This window comes from Pinus tabuliformis, chromosome 4_2, assembly GCF_031772625.1.
Source record: "Pinus tabuliformis cultivar Carrire ecotype Pingquan chromosome 4_2, CPIR1, whole genome shotgun sequence".
In the NCBI taxonomy this organism is placed as follows: domain Eukaryota; kingdom Viridiplantae; phylum Streptophyta; class Pinopsida; order Pinales; family Pinaceae; genus Pinus; species Pinus tabuliformis.
In genome coordinates this window covers 507,880,229-507,893,212 of record NC_142304.1, presented here as the reverse complement: position 1 = coordinate 507,893,212, position 12,984 = coordinate 507,880,229, and the positions used below count along the sequence as shown (strand labels likewise).

General features: G+C 37.3%; 1 pseudogene across 1 annotated transcript in view; it reads right to left on the bottom strand.

The window, feature by feature from the left end:
- Positions 1-498: 498 nt before the first annotated feature.
- The window catches only part of LOC149170225 (serine/threonine protein phosphatase 2A 59 kDa regulatory subunit B' gamma isoform-like), a 64,546-nt pseudogene continuing 52,060 nt past the window's right edge, over positions 499-12,984 (bottom strand). The window contains exons 2-3 of the transcript XR_016259854.1: positions 1,333-1,632; positions 499-1,114 (exon numbers count right to left, since the gene is read on the bottom strand). The product of XR_016259854.1 is annotated as a serine/threonine protein phosphatase 2A 59 kDa regulatory subunit B' gamma isoform-like (transcript). The remainder of the gene's footprint in view (positions 1,115-1,332; positions 1,633-12,984) is intronic.

Here is a 12,984-nt window from a genome sequence, read left to right as displayed (position 1 = left end):
TCAATATATATTAAATTCCCATTTCTTCCTGCCATTAAAAAGATGCCACGGAAGCTTTATGCCAACCTCTGGACAACAAATCACCTGGAAGACTAATTCTGCCACCGACGTGGAACTGTTAAAAGACTACATAAATATTCAAGCTAAGAAAATAAGTCAAAATTAGCACAAGAGTAGGTACAATATACATCCGAAGCCAGAAATAGAATAACTTATAGGGATCCTTGGTGCTGACGTAAATGTCTGGAGTCTAGTTAGTAATCAGGACGGCCACTCTCCGCTTCCTGTGGCCCAAAATGTGTGCCGGAAAGCTCATCTGATGAATTAATTTAATATTGATAACTTATCTATTCTAGACTTCATAGCTATTCAAATTTCAGCTCAACCGATTGCTTCAAGTAAACATCATGAAACCTGGATTTAATGATCACTTATCAGGCTTTTAAAAGATGTAATAGAATAATTTCAGATTCAAGAGATCACTAGTGAACAAAGCACTAAGCAGAAGAAATATACTCCAATTTTGTAATAAGAATCTAAACTTTCTCACATATAAACAAATCCATCAATAACTTCCTGTACTAAATTCAAGCCTATCAATGGCTTTCTGCAATAAGGCAGAAAAGGTTATCATAATTCTGGGTGGAAAGGAAGCTAGAACCATGGTCAGTTACCAAAAGTTCTGGCAATCCAAATTTTTGAATACCTAATGTACTATTTTTCTTCAAGCTACATTCACAGAAACATTCTTGGCACATGTAGACTCTCAGCAGTGCATTGCATTTGGAAGGAGACAAGTCAACGCACATCTGCCAGCTGGAAAGAGGCAAAATCCTGACAATCTTTACAACATGAGTAGAAAGGCAGTAGACCAACCAAAGTAACTTCATGCTTAAAAGCAAGTATGTGGTTGACCAATAATGAAGAACCCATACCTTAACCATTGCTGTTTCCAACTTCCTTTCAGCCCAACTCACAAGGGAAAAGAATGATATAACAGATATATGCAAAGAATTTAATATTTATTTTTGGAAAAGGAATTCGAAGCCAAAGCTCAAAACTCTGATTTCAGTTTGCAGTTTTCGACCAAAAGACCTCCTCAAGAGAAACTTACCTGCAAGACAACTTTTAGCCCACTCTCAGTCATAAAATGTTGCAATACACTTGGAAAGGAAGAGGTCGAAACAAAAGTGACATGCCTCCAACTACTTCAGTTTCCTGTCCAAGGATTGATTAATATAATAATATTACAAATGGTGAACTGACAGACGAAGCTTTCAGACTAGAATTGCTACCCCTTAGATGTGCTACAGGCACTAGTTCATTACTTACAGCTTTTGAAGCAGCAACTGCTTCCAAACGTTTCCATGTCATTTCACGCTGCTCTTGTATGCGTATTGCCTTTGTTTCCTCTTCATGGAACCTACGTTGGCAATCCTCGAAAAGATCTTGATCCATATCTATTAACATCTTTCTCACATTCCAAGTCAAATTGTGCACAAGTTGATTCCAGTGGTTTCTTATATTTTTCTCCAGAGAAGGGAAAATCAATGGCAATATTGCATATCGGTGTTGTGCCATCAAACTTAAAATTTGGTCATTGTTCCACAAAAACAAAGCGCGCTCAGCCACCTAAAAATAAATGCACAACACCCAAGTCAAAATTATGAATCGCAGAAGATAAAACATTTCTAATTACTGAAATTTATGGCTTTCAACAGGAGGAAAGAGACGAGACAAAAAACAAGAGAGGAATAACCTTCAAAGGAATTTTAAAATTTTTAGTCTCCAGTCATCAAATAAATGAATAAACTTAATACAAAAAAGCGAATAATAGAAAAGTCACATTTTTGTACACAATGCAATCATGTAGGAATAGACACAATCAATCAATCAAGTGCTTTATGGAAGCAATATAATCAATCACCTCTTGCAACTGACTATAAGGAAACAGAAAATATAGTCTAGATTGTCAGCCATTTCTGTTTTTTAAGGGAAGGTGATGACATACAACTTTTGATGAGGTGACTAATCTATTTCAATTGGAGGAAATCACCACTTTTAGATTAGAGTTGGCTATTCAGATTTCACCTGTGATTGGTATTTTAAGAAAAGATGTAAATTGCCCTAAGATCAGAGCTAAAAGCTGGCATGCTAGCTCTCCACAATTTGGCTCTAACTCTTAATGTGTTCTTTATTGTTCAGTAATGAACTGTAACACAGTGTTCCACGAGGATACATCCCCCGGCACGGGGTGCAAGACCACATGCTTCCCACATACCTGGGGCAGGGGGGCGCCTGGTTAAACATTTCCCCACATCCCCCTTTTGGGGAGACGTGGGAGACGGAGAAGGAAACGTTTCCCAGTGTGCGGAATGCATCTCCCCAAAAGGGGTTGCTTTTGGGCACACCCCCTCAAAAGGGGGACGCCCATAAGCACCCCTTTTTTGTTTCAAGAACTTTTGTGTGGGGAAGCCTAATATTCAAGGCTATGACCCTAGTATTGATATGTAATTCATGATAATGTTAAATTCTTAAAGTAAAAGTCCTTTTACTTCAATTTTTAACATTACTATGAAATGACTCGAGATGTTTGAGAGTGGTTCCGAGCTCATTGGATTACATATGGAGAAAGTAGATTTTTAGATCTCAATCAAAATCCAGCAGACTTGACAGTTTTTCAGGATTTCAAGATCGAGGGGATCACAATGTCTCTAATGGAATTTGTCATGTACGAGGGTATGGAATTGGTATTTAATCAAGAGCGCCAAGCCCTCTATGTACCTTGATGTTAGTGGCATTGGTTGTCGAAGTCCTCTATCATGACCCTACTACAAATGTACCCATCACTCAAACAAAATCTTGACTTGACATGCTATGTTTTTTCTATCTTATTTTAATGCTTAGAGGGTGATATTGATGATGAAGATCCCAATATATGTAACGATTCTGATGATATGTAGGTATTTGTTGTAGCATTAATTTTTTTGGATGCTAGAGGCCATCTAGAGCTTGTTTGTTGTTTCCGGTTCAAATATGGATTGCACTCGGTGCTATTTTGGTTATGTGATTGTGCACCCTTACATGCTATACAAATAAGAAGCTTTGCTTATTTGTCTATAAATGGTTTGGATTCATATGGATGCACATGAACATATATGTTTTTCTTTAAAATTTGAATATTTTTTAGATGTTTTTGGTCGACTGATTTTTTGGTACGGCATTTTTACTGGTTTTGACCGGTTCTTAGTTCAGAGGGTTTTCCGGTTCGACCATTGATTCAATTCTGATAACATTGGTAAGTACTATTGTCTATTTTGCCTAATGCTGATTAGATTCTAGAATGATGAATGATGAATTTAAACTTTAAATCAATTTACATTCTAGAATGATGAACGATAAATTTAATTTTTAAATTAAAGTAGATTCTAGAATGATGAATGATGAATATGGATCAATGTATTTCATTATTGAATCTCATAGTGTATGGATGAATGATGAGTATGAATGATGAATATGGAACAATATATTTATTCTGTCATTATTGAAGATGAATTTGAATTTTGTATATATATATATATATATACCTCAATGTCTCCCCACCCCCTACCAAATTTCCATAAAATTTGAAGGTACCCTCACATGTCCCCTCCTGTGCATCTCCCCGCACCCGCTTCCCCCCATCCCAGAGTATCGGTGGAACATTACAGTGTAACATGGATTTTCAAAAATAATAATGATAACAAAAACACTTGACCCTACCAACATTCAAACTCCCAGAAGACATAGTTTCCCCCCATCGGACTTCTCACTTGCAGAAGCAGGTAGTTTCATGCAGTTGGGACCAGGTGCAAATCCCAGGCAAATTTAGCAGAATAAATACCCCTGGTCACACCATCCTAGCAACGGCAGTCTACATGAGTTGTGAAATGTATCTGCTTCAATGCAATATGCTACATGAATATCCAATGTTAAAAGGTGTTGTTTGCATGTGTAGACAGGATGTGCCCGTCAAAAAAATAATAATAATTAGTAATCATGTTCTCTTTGGAGCAGAGAGGATCAACGCAGAGCACAAATACTGGGGTTCAAACGCAAATATGGCTAAAGACTCATGATCTCCTTCAAGCCTTTCTGACCAGGAAACCCACGCAGAGCTCTGTTGAACAGCAGTACCTCCAGGATGAAGCCACGATGGTCACAATCTCCATTCTCTAAAAGGATTGCCTGGAGCAAATCACCTCAAAACCAGTTAAAAAAAATCCTAACACAATGATGACAGATGATGGATCTACTGAAAGTTTAAACTCATAGCCCTGTCTCATATGTCACTTCATGGAGTTACGTCCATCCAAAAAAAACAATCTGAAACTGGATTGTGTCTCATACCTCACTTCATGGAGTTATGTCCATGAAAATAAAAATAAAAACAATCTGAAACAGGATTGCTGAAAACTACAATCGGAAACATGGACACAATCTCTCCCTCTTGGGCAGAGGTTTCTTCATGGTAATATTTTCTTCCAAGGAAGACAAGGATGCAGTCTTTGAAGGAGGGCCTTGTTTCCTTAGATTTGGGCTATATATTGAGTTTTAGGAAACTTATTTAGGGCTTAGAGTAGAAATTTTCTCAAAATCCCCTTATTCGTCTTCCATTTTGCCTTTGGATTTCTGGAACAACTTTAGTTTGAAAACTGTCAGTAATGGACTTGGATTGTATGTGAGTATGGCAAACCTGACCAAGGAAAGAAAACTACTAGTACATTAGAATCTGTGTCAATATGGATTTGAGCAAACCCTTGCCAAATATAATCACACTAATAATTGGACCCCAAACTATGGATCAGGATGTGCACTATGAAAACATCCCTTTCAGATGCCAATTCAGCCATAAATATGAGCTTTTCAAGGAAGCACAGACTCAGAAATCAAGACCCTTCAAATCAGGGCCAATAACAAAAGAACCTCAGTTGCTAAATCTCATCCAATGGAAACAAATTTTCTATTTTTTGAGAAACAAGAAGCCCAGAACCTTTATCAAAACAACTGTGGGAGTAAATCATTGAAGCCAAGTTCCATACAATAATGGCATGACCCTGGAGTTTTGACTCTGCCCTCCTTGACCCTCTTGTAGATAATCTATCTGAGGATTGGATAGAAAATGCTTTTGGATTCAAGTTGGAATAATGTTGAAACCATTGGCAACACATGACCCTGGAACTTCGAAACTACTATTGCACCAAATTCATCAGCCATCCAGCAAAAGAGAATGAATTACTGGAAGGATCTGACGAAAGCCCTGGGAAATCTCTTCACAGTCAAGGTGAACTCCTGTCAGCAGAAACTGGGAAACATGAGTTGACCCAGGCTAAAGAAAAAAAAATGGACAAACGAGTAAACCCTCAAGCCCTATCTACACTAAAAACAGATCTAAAATATATTTTAGGCAAAATAAAATAAAGGTGGGAAAAGAAATGCAGAATTATGCAAACAATAAGGTCAAATGAATATTGTTGAAGGATCTCAAAAAGAAATTAAAGACCCCTTTCCAAGGTTGTTAATTGACCTATTTTCCAAAAGCACAAATATCTCCACAAAAGGCACTAGGAGACCTCCTGGTATCAATATATCCAAAGTTGTTAATGGTTTAGCCTTTAGGAGACAAGACCACTCTTACCGTGAAAAGAAAAGAAAATACCATGGAACATCAGAGGCCTGCAGCCTGAAAACAAAAGATCCCAGAAAAGGAAAATCCAGATTAAAAAATCAGATATCTCATCCAAGAATCCAAAAGGGGATATGGTAAAAGCAAGAAGAGAAATATGCCCCGAGGGTAGAGGGGTGTTACAAACAATGGAATGACGAGTAGGAGGATTACTAATCTAGAGAAATCCAAATAAAACGGAGATGAAAGAAGAATAAGTTTTGGATGAGCATCGAAATATCTTCCAGAATTTGAAATTTGCCTTTCATTACAGCAATGCTAAAGCTGGGTTTCAGAAACTACTCTCTAAAGAAAGAAGCTAGATTGGAAACTTACCTTGGATAATTGTTGATGATTTGAATTGTATTTTGGGAGTTATCGAAAAGAAAGGAGGATTTACAATAAAACAGAACCAGGCTCTGTTCAACATTGTCTACAATAATGTTCTGATCGACATTGAACCCCAGGTTAGAAATTCCAGTGGAAAATAAGATGAAGTATCACCATTATCATTAGAACATAACTATGTGCAATGGCATAGGCCCCAGGCTGGATGCAATGGAATGCTTTAAGAGTCACAAGAGAGAAAATGGATGTGATTGAAGGCAGCTGGGAAGTTTTACAAGACAAGATGGATCAAGCAATGTTAGTATTACAGAACTTGTATTTGAAGATGGAGCTCCCAGGACCCAGACAAGCTAGTGAACGAGAATTCTGAAAATATGAAGAAAAGAATAGTGGAGCTGGAGTCAATAGTCAAAAATAAGACCCTAGTTGTCAACCACAGGCTTCATGGGATCTATAGAATCCAGAGACATTGAGTCCACTTCTAGAAGCTTTTTGCATCAATAAGACTCTATTATATCTATGGAGAAAACCTCACAGAAAAACAGGACACTCTCTGTCAATTTAAGGGGCTGTCTACATCTAGATAAGCTAAAAATCAGGCTGCCAAGGATCTACCTGTCTCTCTAGCTTTCCTTTGTTTTTTGGTTAATGGATATACTTTGTCTCTCTGTCTTTTCTATCAACTAGTAGAACTGGTTGTAAACTTTGAAAATAATTTAGCTTTCATGATAGACTAGTCTACTATGTCATCTAGTTTAACTAGTAGCAGAATGGATGCTAGGTTTTATAACCTCCCCATACAAAAACTGCCCTTTTACATTATTGACTGGTTAATGGTCTTTGTGTTTATCTATCGAACAGTAGAACTGGCAGTAAACTTTGAATGCATTTTTGCTTTCATGGATTGGTAATATGGTATACCATGTCATTTAGTGTTACTGCTAGAAGAATTGATAGTAAATTGGTAGTAAGTTGAAAAGGGCATTTATATCCATTCCTCTGATATTGATGTTATTTCCATTTGTCCTGGAGGATAACATCATCTGAAATGTAATGATCAATATAGAACACAATAAGAAACAACCATTGGTCTAGAAATAACGGACTCTGTCTTCACATTAATGGACTAAAAGAGAAAGGGCAGCAGACAACACCAGAATGCATTGTCGTTTCATATTCTTGATTTGGTAAATATTTTGACAAACTCAAAAATATACAATGAAGACAATACTGAAGATATTGTAAATATACTGACTGTCAAATATAACAAGAGCAAGTGACCTAAACAATCAGGAATCCAATTATAATTTGAAAGACCTTGGTAAATGTAGGGCTTTTCCAAAAATGTGAAATATTACCTTCACATAGCTGCTTGTGAGTACATAACCATCATGGGAAGAGCTATCACTACTATTGTAAAAATATATTCTCAAATAAGCATTGTAGCAAGCTGTGATGTCTATCTTGCATGTTTTACAATTCTGTTCTGCTTAAAACAAAATCGAAAGAGTATATAATATTATAAAGCTTCTTCTTGGTACAGACTCCAGAGGCACTGAAAAAATCACTTTTATGATGTCACTCAAATAAAGTACAGCGTATTAATACCCTAATATACAGGAAATTATCAAATTTTAGAATCTCAGCTTAGTGCTGACTTGACCACCTGGGCAATTCTGCTTCATTAAAGGAATGAACAATGGTAATTTTACTATTTATCAAGGCTCCTGAAAGGAGCGGACTTCTATCATTACAAGAAACATTGACATTGAAAAGGCATATTTTGAGACAAGGAATTTCCTGCCGTCATTCCAACAATGAGGATATCGTTGTGTCCAACCTTGAACAAATACTTAAAACACTTTATGTTAGTTTGGAACTGATAAATTAGCAAAATGAATCAGTTCATGATTTGAACATATATCTTCTCATATATACTTATCTAAGTTTACCTAGAAATTATAACATAATCTTCTAATGAATCTTTATCTCCATTCATAATGGTTAATTCTTCCTACTACCTAGAGCAATTTTTTGGAGCTGCGGGATGTCATCATCATCCACCCCCCTTTTATGTGCAGGCATTAGAGTCTTAGACAGACTTGCTCAAGATCCCTTTGGGATAGCTCTAGGTAGGCTCCCATCGACTCTGGTAGGGTCCGCTAGGTGTGCCACCTTCAGGAGCCAGAAACAGAGCTACAACGTGTTTTTCAATGTCCCCTATATTATGAGATCAGAGGACGCTATAACTGCCTCTATAGGGATTTGGGGGCTCCCTCTCTACTTTCTCTAGGTACCAAGACCAAAGAGGCTTAGCCCTCTTCATCAGGGAGATCTTCCGCAATAGATCTCAACTCTTGCACACCATGCCCTGCCCTGAGATGACAGTTGACCAGACCAAACACCTCATACTTCTGTAATGATTCGTCAGCTCGAAGAAACAAACAACAGTCAAGGTTCCAAAGTGCACTAGACAACAGAATGGTGAGACCTTAGGTTTCCCCTCAACCTCTCCCTCTGGGAGGCAAACTAATATTATTGAGACCGATTTGGAGGTATCGTTCCATACATCAGGCTACACATTCTCAGAGCATTAGAGAGATCAGCTTTGGATGGATTCAAAGTACAGCACCTGCAACTCAGCAAACTACTTCCTACAACCAAAGAAGAAGCTAGAGATCCATTCAAATTTTCCTTCTTTCAACAACAGATGCTAGAAGTATCCCTCAATCATACATTCCCTCCAAGATCATATGGCCAAACCGCCAAATGGTTCCAGAGGACTTCCACAGTGAGCCAGTGCCCTATTCACCTCCCTCATCCTTGGCCATGAGACTGAAGAGAATTTCACATCACCGACCTCATCATCTGATCTCTCTCTCTCTCTCACTCTCTCTGTTGAAAGGTTCTTAAGTTGTCCAAACTAACTTGGACTTTTGTATCAATGTACCTTTATCATGGTTTTATGCATATGTTATGATGTTATACTTCTGTAGGTTTCTTTCTTAATATCATTTTTGACATTTCTAAGATTTGCACTTGCACTCCTACATTGTATTCATATTGGTTATACTCTTCAGTCCCACTGACCTAATTCTGTGGTCATTCATTGAACATCAATATATCTTATCTTCTGCATCTATATAGGTATGTACCTAACTTGCTGGAAATGCCTAGTTGGACCATGTCCCAATACTTGAAACACCTAGAAATACAAAAACAGGTACAAGATGGCTTGGAAACACTGCCAATCATGTCGTACAACATTTCCAAATCTAGAAAATTTGTTCGGTGCTTCCAATGGCATCTCCAAGCTGTTTTAGCCATTTCCAGTGATTTTTCGAGCACTTTTGTGGAAGTTTCTAGGCCCACCTAAGTGCTTGAGGGGGATGTGACACTGAGACACATAGGAAAATACCACACTATCTGTCCCAATAACTCTTTAAGACAACAACAGTAGGTATTGAGCATTGAGGAGTTTGTAACCCTGTTAAATAATGTTAATATTAAATTGTTTAAATAAAAGTTGACATTCTCCTTTACTTTATGTTTTCTATCTCTTTTACATTCTCCTTTGTCTTACCTTTTCCATCCTACCTTTTCTATCTCTTTTACATTCTCCTTTATCTTACCTTTTCCATCCTACTTTTTCTCTCTTTTACATTCTCCTCTAACTTACCTTTTCTATCCATTTACTTCAATTTTTAACATTCATTAATTGTTTCATAATGTTTGATAGTGGTTCCGACCTCATTGGACTTCATATGGGCCAAGTATAATTATACATCCCATTCAGAATTCAAGAGACTTGACAGTTTTCAGGATTTCATGGTTGGTGGGATTGCAGTGATTCCATTGTATTCTATCATGTATGAGGGTATGGGATTGACATTAGTCAAGACCGCCAAGCTATTGGAGTTTTTGTCATGTGATCATCTATGAGCGTTAATATAGACATGGGTGTATCATTTTTATTTTCCAGTTTATTTTCTTGCAAGATAATAAGAAAAACTATATATCTATGTCCCTGTCTCAAGAGCCTACAGTTAATTGTGTTGGAAAATGTAACCACATAATTGTTATTTTACTCATGTCATCATGTATATCTTATGTTACAAGCAAAGGATGAAAGAAAATTATTATTTTCAAGCATGGGTTTCATGCTCTATTTGAAATGGTCATCTAGGTCAAGCATGCATTTCATGCTCCTAGGGTTTGTCAAGTCAGAAAAGTAGTTGTCTTGAGTCAAAAGAATCTTTGTCATATATATATGACCCATTTGGGCAAGTTGTAACATGTAAAAGATATTATTTTTTTAGTCTAGAAGTCAAATTTAACCTCCAAGACCAAGTCGGCTCTGCTAGTGAAAAGTCGGCCTAAGAGAGACTATTTGACCTCATGAGAAGCATATATATAAAAGGAGCTTTGACCTCATTAGCATCAATGTTTTTAAAACTGGAATCGGTGACCGGTCCGGTCCACCTAATGAACCGGTTTACCGATTGAAACCGGTCGAACCGGGACTGGTTAGGTCTAAACGAACCAGTTTTAGAAAAATACATTAAATAATTAATTTTTAATGAAACAAAGCTATTTTTAAGATTTAAATCCATGATTCCAAGCCAATAGAGACAAAATATGCAAATTTTGCTCATTTATATACCATGTAAAGGTGAATATATCAAAATGGCACCGAGTGCAATACATATCATCGACAAAATAGTAAAATACATAAGCAATGACTCAAATAAACAATTTGTTTGATTTGCAATTTTATTGCCATAAAACACCCCTTTATCTTGCACTGAATCACCACGATGAAAAGTTATGGTCGTTCATTAATAATGAAAAATGGTTCACCTGCCTCCACCATATTTGGCTCTCTGAGATCATCAAAGATAGACCCTACAATGCTTTCTCTGTGCTTCATGAGATGGTCTTTGACACTGATTGGAATTGGAGTAATTGAGTATGCCAATTAGACATTTTTCTATTAAACTCTCAATATCCATGTCAAAGATAGGATCTCCACAAACAAACCAGTAATACAAATGCCATCTATGCCTTACAATCAAAAAAGTGTCAAAATCCTCATCCTCTTGGCTGTCATGCTCTTCATTACATGAGGGAACGATAACACCTAAAAGGTTTTCATCTTCAAGGTTCTTCTACAAAATATACCCTCTCCAAATCATCAAAAGAATCATTACTAAATTCAGAAACTTGGAAGCGAACATGACTTACCAAACTCTTGCCTTCATGCAAATGTATCTCATCATCACAATGTGCTTCATTTGAGACATGATGACATGCATACTATTTAATAGAAACATGGGGTGCTACAACAAGGCCTTCGTCACACTTTTCTTCCTTGGATCTGAAATCTCATGCATATATGGTTCAAGTGATGAGAGAGAATGTTGGTCATCCTCATACAATTCATTTCCAAGCTTCCAATCATCTACCACACCATACTTTTCTTTGATATATTTAGCCAAGGGCATACATGCATCATATTTCTTATTGATCCAACCAAGAGACACAACGAAGGGTTATTCTCAAATGCAAGAATGCAGATTCCAAACAGAAGTCCCTACTAATATATCCAAGCATACCAGATTCAAAAGTATGAAATGAAAAGGAATAAAATCCATAGCTATAGAATATCCCTACTGATATTCTATAGCTTGCCAGCTTGTGAACAGAGCCTAAAACTCAACACTAGATAGAAACCAAAGTTGACCACAGCATCTCATAAAATTTCATAGGAACTAACCTGATTGAGACATGTAAAATTCCGAACTGACCACTTAATCTACATGCTCCAAACGTTGCCCTATGCCTTCGCTACCATCATTTATCACACCCTCAAGCAAGACACGTTTAGTAGGTGACTCCAACAAAAATCTACAATAGCCTTCTTTGTTGCCATCTACCAAACATGCATATGAAGTATTACACAAAAAATCAGATTTGAAATAATAGACCAGCTCATGATTCAGGGTTTGCTGCCCTCTTCCAATATGTTGCAATTTCTGAAATGAATCATTGATTGAAAACACTATTGTCCAAACAAATTGCAGCCCCAAAGACATCTTCTAGCTGAATTTTTATGCATAAATTGGTCAAGAGCTGATGATATTAAGGACAGGAAAATTTATGCAATTTTATTGCCATATAAAAGCTCGTTATCTTGCACTAAATCACCCTGATGAATTTAAGATACGGTTGTTCATTAATAATGAAACATGGTTCACCTGCCTCCACCATGTTTGCCTCTCTAAGATCAACAAAGATAGACCCTACAATGCTTTCTCTGTGCTTCATGAGATGGTCTTCGACGCTGATTGGAATTGGAGTAATTGAGTATGCCAATTACATATTTCTCTATTAAACTCTCAATATCCATGTCAGAGATAGGATCCCCACAAACAAACCAGCAATACAAATGGTGGAGGCTGGCATGGCAGGTAACCAGCCGATTTAGGACGGAACCGGCTAGGGCCAAAAATCGGCCAAAGCACCTTCCTGACCGGGTTTTTCAGCGGGTTCCAACCAGTGGCCTTGCTGACCGGCCGGTTTTAAAAACACTAATTAGCATACACTTCTGAAGTTTGAACTCAAGCAAGAAAGAAGAAGCAAGAAGAGTGAAGATCAAAGAAGCAAGAGAAAGTTAAAGAAGAAGAAGAAGAAGAATTGATTTTGGGGCTTGATTTCTCTCATACGTAAGAAAATTAGGGTTTTTGCAACTGTTGGGAGGTCGAGAATTGCAAGTTTGAACTAAAGCTCTGAAGTAGAGGGTCGAAAGTTCAAACATATGGTGAGATCTTCCTTATTCAAGTAGAGATCCTGAGGAGATTCGGGATGGAGGATTGCAGGGCCATGTCTACACCCATGACCAGCAATTGGAGAAAGATAGATGCTTCCAAGGA